This window comes from Primulina eburnea, chromosome 8 (assembly GCF_022965805.1).
Source record: "Primulina eburnea isolate SZY01 chromosome 8, ASM2296580v1, whole genome shotgun sequence".
Lineage (NCBI taxonomy): Eukaryota > Viridiplantae > Streptophyta > Magnoliopsida > Lamiales > Gesneriaceae > Primulina > Primulina eburnea.
In genome coordinates this window covers 3,841,074-3,850,179 of record NC_133108.1, presented here as the reverse complement: position 1 = coordinate 3,850,179, position 9,106 = coordinate 3,841,074, and the positions used below count along the sequence as shown (strand labels likewise).

The 9,106-nt window shown below is 34.6% G+C and overlaps 1 pseudogene; it reads right to left on the bottom strand.

Moving 5' to 3' along the window:
• Positions 1-625: 625 nt before the first annotated feature.
• LOC140838519 (translation initiation factor IF-2, chloroplastic-like) lies at positions 626-8,540 on the bottom strand (annotated as a pseudogene).
• Positions 8,541-9,106: the final 566 nt, after the last annotated feature.

The following is a 9,106-nucleotide window of genomic DNA, read 5'->3' as shown; positions in this document are numbered from 1 at the left end:
AGCTATTGAAATCCATAAGGCATAAACTAAGTTCTAGTTTAGGTTAGTCCATAAAATTAGATGCTAATTTAAAAAATGGAATAAATTTTGAAATGAACTCTTAAGAGATAATATAACAAATATATAAAGAAACAATTCACTTACATACAACGATTTATATAATTGACGCTAAAATAAAATCTATGAATAGACGACAAGTTCGTGCACTTGCGTCCACACACACCACAGAAGCAGACGTTGCAATTTTTGCGGCGTCCGCTACTACTTTTTGTGTTTTGTGATATTTTTGTACTATTTATTTTATTTTATTGTACTCTTGAATTTTTTTTTACAAATATTAATTATAAAAAAAATCCACTAATATAGGTGTATGCATTGCATGCATATTCAGTTGATTTTTTCAATAAGTACACTTGATCATAAAAGAAAATTGAAAAATTAAATTAAAATTTAAAAATTTCTGATTTTAGAAATATTTTTTTCATAAATTAAATTTTTCATGAAAAAATGGAACCTATAAATATGTAGCATATATATATTATATGTTCTGTGTATTCTTTTGCACAAATCGTTTTTCTATTTCTTTTTTGTGAATAATAATATTACACGTATACCTCAAATTGAATGGTGAAAACTATTTGATCCCACTCTTCATTTTTGCTGTGTGTTACATTTGTGAATTCTGATTACCGTTGAATGATGTGAATCAACACAAATGCTATAAACAAAATGGAGCTCGATTTCTAATATATATTCAACTATTTACAAAGAAATAGCCTAGACCAAGGGCCGAATCTCCAAGGTTTTGATACTCAGCATGGTGACATTTTGTACCGGAATGCGGCCTCGAAAAATATCCGGCAACCCGCAACCATTTCGCCTTCACAGTTGTTCGGTTGCAGCTGACATTGTGGCAGACGCCTCTTCCAGTGTTCTTTTCTTTTGCACGGTGGTAAATGCCTCGACAAGATCACCCTCCTCCCAATCATCGAACTCATCACTTCCAATACCGCATTCAAGTCCAGCATTTACCTAAAGGGAGCATTCCCAAGAAAAAGTGTGTCGCATTAGCATTGATAGAAGAAACATCCGTAGAAGAACCAGTTAGCACTAACCTCTTTTACTATCTCCTTGACCCGTCTCAAGGAACCTAGGACACCAACATGAACTTCTTTGCCTTTTCTGCGCACACGAATCCCACAATCTTTCACCAGTTTTCCCTCCGTCACCATGCATCCAGCGACACGGCCACTGCCACTACTAAATACTTGCCTTATCTCTGCTGAACCAATCGGTACTTGCTCCTACAGATTTTTTTTTTTAAAAAAGACATTAGTTACTGCTTTCTCAACGACACTTATAACAGGACATAAAGGGATTTATTAACAAAATTTTCGTGAAAGATGCATCACGAGCCACAAACAAGATATTTAAGATTTGAACCATCAAAATCTAGTGTTACATAATGATAGTTTAGCATGAACTGAGGATCTTCCTAATGCAGTTTCTAGAAGATCAGGCAAGTTTATACATATGTTACGTTTCAATATTTTTATCGAATTCCAGTTTTGCATGGACATTACCAATCCAGGAAACATGCCAGAAATTGATAAAATAAAAAACAGAAACTCAAAATTCGTGTTTGTCTCTCTCAACTTAAGTGCTATCTGCACCTGAAATCAGATCGACTACCAAACAAGTCCATGGATCCACTACATAACAAGAAACATATATTTTTACCCGCAGGTTTTAATACTAAACTCTCTAAAACGAATCAAAACATATGCTTACCTCAACAAGATCCAGAAGCCCCTCCATTGCATTGCGCACGTCATCAATAAGTTCATATATAACTTTATAAAGACGGATTTCAACATTTTTGTTATCTGCGTAACTCTTCACTGAACCAGGTGTTTTGACATTGAAGCCAAAAATAATAGCTTTGCTCGCCACAGCCAAATCAACATCACTGGTGCTCACATCCCCAGTAGCTTGCAGCAGGAACTTCAAAGTGATGTTTTCTTGAGGAAGCACTTGCAAAGCTTGCTTTACTGCCTCAATGGATCCCTGGTCAATATTAAATTTTTTATCTTAAACACATTATCTGTATCACAGGTTTACTCATAAATTATGTGGTCATTTCTCAATCTTGAAGACAGATGAAAAAAATAGCATTAGATGATTTAGTACAATTTCATATAATTTCAGATTTGAAAGCACATATGTCTATCTTGTTGCCTCTAGACAAACATATCTTAGCTCTTATATTTGTCAGTCTGTTGAGAAATTTGTGGATTTGCATCCGCATTTACTTTCTTCACATAGAGATTTTTTCATATCAATAAATAAAACATGTGAGAATGTTATCATACCTAGAATAAATCTTTCAGGTGAGAGCACTCATGTTCAAGGCAATAGTAAACACATAGGATTGTGTAGCCCAAATTCTTTTCGAGCTAATCACAGAATATTTAGTCCATTTGTGATTTAATATACCAACAATAGGAGAATCATTTTGGCCAGTCTAAAATAATTCGATTTTAGGTATCTGTAGGTATAAAAGAATTGCATTATCTAACTAGTCATGGTTCCAAAGCATATTGATAACCCCACCTGAACATCAACCTTCAATATTATATTGAGTTGGTGCAGATCTAATCCAGCATTCTTCCCTGATGAAACAGCAGATGCTAAAGAAGAAAGCGTAACTTTCCCATCTCCAGCCTTTTCTGTTATACGTTCATCTCGCAAATACTCTGCTCGCAACCTCTGCCTTTTCTCGAGCAATATCAAGAGATGCAACGACCTCAAACTCATCACCAGCTAAAGGAACATTGCTCAATCCAAGAACCTGTCAAGTGTTCACAGCAAATAAATTCAGTGGAAAAAAACAAAGTTAATGCTTCATGGTGTATTAGGAAATGTAAAGGTCATCTCATGAAATAATTTATTAGTTTATTGATGACATCATATATATTTTGTTATTTTAATGGTATATAAATATTTTAAAATTTAGAGTAAATAGTTAAAATATAATAATAGAGTATTTTTGGGGAGTGGAGTTGAATTAAAAGTAATGATTATGCTGGGAGATCTAAAATTGAAAGAAAATAGAGTTTTAGGAGATTGTATTGGAATATGATCACTTTATTTTATTTCCACAAACCAATTTCTCATTCCCTAAAAAAAATTCCACGTTTTCCTTTTCCCAATCAAATTTTCACTCATTTTCATGCTTCCCAATATAATCATTAGTCCTAAGTAAACAATTTCATCCTTTCCCAAAAAACCTCGCACAATACAAAATATACTATTTTCACACTTTTATTATAATTTATTCAACCATTTTTGACATGATTGACACATATATAATAACATTATTTCTCAAATAAAAGCAAACATATATTTTATTTCCAAAACATTCTCCCAAAAAATTTCCCATAACTATTTCCCAAAACTCCCAAAATAAAACCAAATATTTTGGCCTTACTTAGGGAAAAAGGAACATTTCAAAAGGCTTCCTATATATCCAAGCTTTAAAAAAAAAGAGCAACATAAGCAACTGTCATGCGATTTAAGTGATGTAAGCCGGGAGAAGGGGAGGGGTGGATTGAATTGAAGAGTGAGTAAAATTTAGCAAATGGAACACGAGAGTGAGTTTTAAATTACAACAGAAATCCTGTCCAACCACCCCATCAGAAAAATCAAGACACCTCCAGGTAACAACAACAGTCTGTCAAGAAAGATTGGTTTGTAACATAGGTATGATTGGTACGTTGGAATGAAACAAGCTAGGAATAAGATCAACTTTGGAATGAAATAAGAATGACTATTTCATTCCAATGATTGGTACCAAAAGAAATGAAAAATGAATAGAATGAAATTATTTTGATAATCAATATTTTTTACTAAAAATCCAAAATAATAGCTACTCAAATAATAATCAATAATAATTATTGATATTCTATTAATTATTATAAAATTAACATTATCATATACTAATATTACTATTCATTTTAACATTATTATTATTTATTAAAATAAATATGCTTCAATAAAATATTATAATAATAATTATAGAAAATTATTTTATTTATGCTGTTTATTTTTATTATATATTTATATTTTAGTATTATCATGATTATCAACTTATTATTTTATTTACTTTTAATTATGAATATTAGCATTAGTATTAAATCATCATTTTATATTATTAAACGATGATAATAATAATAATAATAATAATAATAATAATAATTAGCACATTCTTATTTTTATGATTATATTATGATTGTTATTTTAGGTACTTTTCTTTTTAAAATAATCAGATAATAATTTATTTATTATATATTATTTCATTATTACTAATATAATTATTATATTATATTTATTTATTATAATAATAATTATAAAAATAAAATCACCTAAAAGTAATAATTATAATATATATTATTTTATTTATATTATTATTATTATTATACTTATAATTATAATTAATTATTACCATAAATATATAAATTTAAATAGTTAAACTAAACAAGATAGAGATTTTGTAATGTATATAAGAATGAACGTGAGAATGACTATTCTCATTCAAATAGATAGAATGACTATTCCCCTAATATTCAAATGTCCTACCAAGTATGGGTACCGGTCCACCTTATTCTCTCTAATCAAACAAGAGGCATTTCCAACATCCGAATTGGCGTGTTCGCAAAGCTTCTAAAATATCAACTTTTCCTATTGAAATGACACCATGTACCAAAGAAAAACACGAAAAAAATATCATTTCTCACACAGTGAATCGCAAGTTGCAACAGCCATTCAAGCACATGAAATAACTGACAAACACTCATGTGTGATTACAGTAGAAGATCATATGCAATTATCCTATTAAATAATATACAAAGTTATGACATCGAAAATAAACATAACAACATACCTGTACTGGAATAGAAGGACCAGCTTCATCTACCTTTTTCCCCTGATCATCAAATATTGCCCGCACCTGAAATTTTGAATAAGGAAATCTATCGGACAACAGTGGCGAATTAATACAAGACACTAAGGTTTCATGCACAAACCTTTCCAAACGCTTCACCACAAACTACTGTATCTCCTCTTCTGAGAGTCCCATTTTGCACAATAAAGGTAGCCACAGGTCCCTTGGATTTATCAAGACCTGCTTCAATCACTGTTCCTTAGCACTCCTATCTGGATTAGCCTTCAGGTCTTGCAACTTAACAGGAACATTACAGCCAAAATTCAGAGCTATTGATATACAAATATAAACAAATAATTCAAAATATACTACAAGTATTTTCCATGTTTAATCATCCACTCTCCAAGAATCAAGCAGTAAAGTGAAGGGAGTTTGAATACAAGGAATTGAATCACAAGTATGTTTGCCATCAACCATAATTATAAGCATATTAAGAGGTCCTCATTAGAGAAGCATATATCAAATGGGTGGAACAAAAAGGTCAAGAATATAAACAAATGGAATAGCGACATATACTGAAACCTAAGAGCTAATACTGTCATAAGCAAAAGAATGAGTCTCAAGTACCTCAGCAACAAGCATGACAGTTTCCAGTAAATCATCTACATTCTCTCCCTTAAGAGCACTTATCTGGGATGAATGATGAGTATTAGCATCATGCAAAAAAAATTTAAGCCTCACACAGAATCCCAAGACTGTTATGTCACCTTGACCATTGTACGTCGCCACCCCACTCTTCAGGCATCAAACCAATGGAAGAAAGTTCTTGTAGAACTCGATCTGGGTTAGCTCCTCATTATCTATCTAGAATAAGGGAAAGAAAATCAAAAGTTCTGGAAAAAAGAAAGTACCACGGAAACTTATAATTATCAATGAGCGTCAGTATTAAGATACCTTGTTTATAGCTACCACAATTGGCACCCCAGCCGCTTTGGCATGGGCAACAGCCTCACTTGTTTGAGGTCGGATTCCATCATCAGCTGCCACTACAATGATGGCAATGTCTGTCACTCTGGCTCCACGAGCTCTCATTGCCCCCAAATGCCTGTATAAATATATTTGATGAATAAAATACAAGTTTACATGATTAAGCACTAAGCCTCATTAAAGTGATCCAGTGGCACTCTTTTTAGAGCATGTATCATATATTGAGAGAACAAGAAAGGAAAACTGCAATAGTACCAGAATAAGACAGAGAAAAAATTACCTCGTGTCCAGGAGTATCAAGAAAAAACACATGTTTGTGGCTTGCCATCTATAGGTACTTGAACCTTATAAGCCCCAATTCCTTGTGTTATCCCACCAGCTTCAGATGCTGCCACCTACAATGTACAAGAGTTAGCACTGATTTTCCTAGCAACTGCACTCATAAAAGTAGAGCATGTTCACAAACATGCATCAAATCGTCAGACTTGACAGTGATAAGTCATATTAGCCATTACAAAGCCTTCAAATTGCATGCATACCTTGCTCTTCCGTATGTAATCAAAAGCGTCGTCTGCATGAGAACAAACCTGTTAGATGGAGCTTGCATGCATTGAGCTATCAATTCAAATACCAAAGAACAAAAATGATGCAGTTCCTAACCTTTCCATGATCAACATGACCCATTATGGTCAAAACAGGAGGTCTATCTTTTAAGTTGTCAATGTCGTCTTCATCAAAAATCTCTTTCTTTTTGCCATGTCTTCCACCCTCACAGGGGTAGCATCAATGACTTCCACCTCATATTCTCTGCATACCATCTTTACCATGTCTTTGCTCAGCTTCTGAACACCCATCAGGTTTAATTCCTTTGGAGTAGAAATACCCAAGAATTTCACCTTCACTGACGACCAAGTTGTAGGCCAACTCTTCGATCAACATGCCATCTTCACCAACTTCCATCATTTCTACTTTAACAGGAGCAGCGTCTTGGGCTGCTCGGAGTCTAGCAGCTTTTCGGCTTGCTTTACTCCATTTTCTTCCTTTTCTCAAAGTGGCAGCCCCAGGAATGGAAACATGAGTTCTGATGCATCCTCGTCAAGAATTTCATTGTCATCATTAACATGCGTCTTCGAGACCCTTCCCTGCCACTTTTTTTTTCGAAATTCATCCTTAAATTTTCCAGGTACAGGGCTCTTCCCTGGCTTTGGAGGGGCTAAAACAGCTTGAGCAATCACAGGATCAACCACAGGTTTCTTAGCCGCAAATTTGTCTATTAAAATTGGTTTGCGCTCTTCATCTTCATGCCCGCATCAGACTCATCAGAAACAGGAGACTTGGCAGCTGCGTTAACATCTTCAAGACAACGGGTTTATTGAGAAAAGGCGGGGGAGCTACAGAGGGTTTTGCTGTAACTTTGGCTGAACTTTCTGAGGAGGCTGGGGGACCCTAGGTGGAGAAAAAGACCGAGATCCAGTCACCTCTCCTCCACCTATTATTTTAGGTTCCTGTTTCGGAGGTTCCTTCACAACTTTTTGCACATTCGTCACTGGATTACCCTTCCTCCAAACGCTCTTCACAGTCTTATACTTGTCCATCTCATTAACCATTTTGCCGTTTTTTTGCTTGGATATTTCATTCTTTGACTGATTATTCATTGGCGTATCCGCCATCTTGCCAGTCTCTAGCTTTTCTGCCTTCTCCAACACCTCCCCCAGTGACTCGATCATCTTACTTCTCTCATTGTCATTCACATTCTTATTGCCTAAACCTTCGCGAAGTCTGGGCTCATCCCAAGACATACTCTGGAGGGGTTCAATTCCCGATTTTAGAACCGGCCTGGGGGCTGCCCTCAGAAATGTCTCATTGCCATTGTCTTTACCATCTGCGTACGTGGAATCAAGAGAAACCGAATTACCTTGTTCTGCAACGTAATTAGTACTTAAAGAAAATCTACAAACACCAGCAGACCTCCATCTCTTACCAATCCAAAACCTTCTACAACTACAAAGGTTCCTGTGAAAAGATACCCTGCTAACTAGACAAACAGAACCATCAAAATTACCAAAAGACTTCACATTCACGCTTCCCAAATTCGTCAGGGAAGCTAAACAAGTCATTGTCAAAGCTTATGCACCATTAACCATCCACGGGAACCTTTTTCAGTATCAATCAGCACTTGAACATAAACCAATGAAATCTTCCAACACCCAACAAAAACAAAAATGTAAAGATATCCAACCTTTATATCAGGCCTCCACACCCTCCGCTCACCAATATCGTTCAACCCGGCAAAGAAAATCCAGCAATTGGAGAAACCCACTTCAGAAAGGCGTCAATTACATACGAGGAGTCAAAAATTGACAGTATATACCTACGAGCTTCGGAGTGAGTAGCTACCAATGTTAGATTTGGCAACAGTAGTTTCACGAGATAGGAAAATAGCAAGGGAACAGAGATGGGTTGAGTTGTGCTTGTGTGGCTATTTCTTTTCCTGTCAATTTTTGGTTACAATTTGCATGATAAGGCTTTGGCTGAGATTTCCGATTTTCGTTTTTCTTCCTCCCATTTTTTCCATTCCTTACACATCGTTTTTTTCTTTTATCGTTTTTTGTCCTTCGTCTATCACTACAACATTTTCCTATACCACAATTTTTCTCAGCCTCACATTATCCACTTTACGTGTCTCGCTCCTCTCGTGTCAAATGTGATATTCTTCATTTGTTCCTAGTTTTATTTTTTTATTTTTCAAAAATATTACACAAAAACTCCTACGAGAGTCTTCAATAGATACGATGAACTCGTACCAAAATATCATAGTTCAATCCCTCCCTTCATATGTCATATCTGTTTTGTAAGCTACTGCGTTGAATATTTAGGTTTTACCAAAATTAGCGACGGCGGGTTCTCAAAGTTAAAAAAAACTAACATGAGACTATCTCAAAGATCAATTTTGTGGCTTCAATCCGACATTGTTCATAAAAAAAAATTTACTTTTATATTAAAAACATTTTTTTTTTGTAAATATGAATTATAAAGTTATAAGTCCATCGGATCGTTTAACAGGAGACTTACTCAAAAAAACTAAAAACTATAGCCCGAGACGACGTGTTTTTAGGTGGTGTGGTAAATTTTTTTCCGCGGATCTATTTATGAAAATTATTCTCACGGAATTTGCAA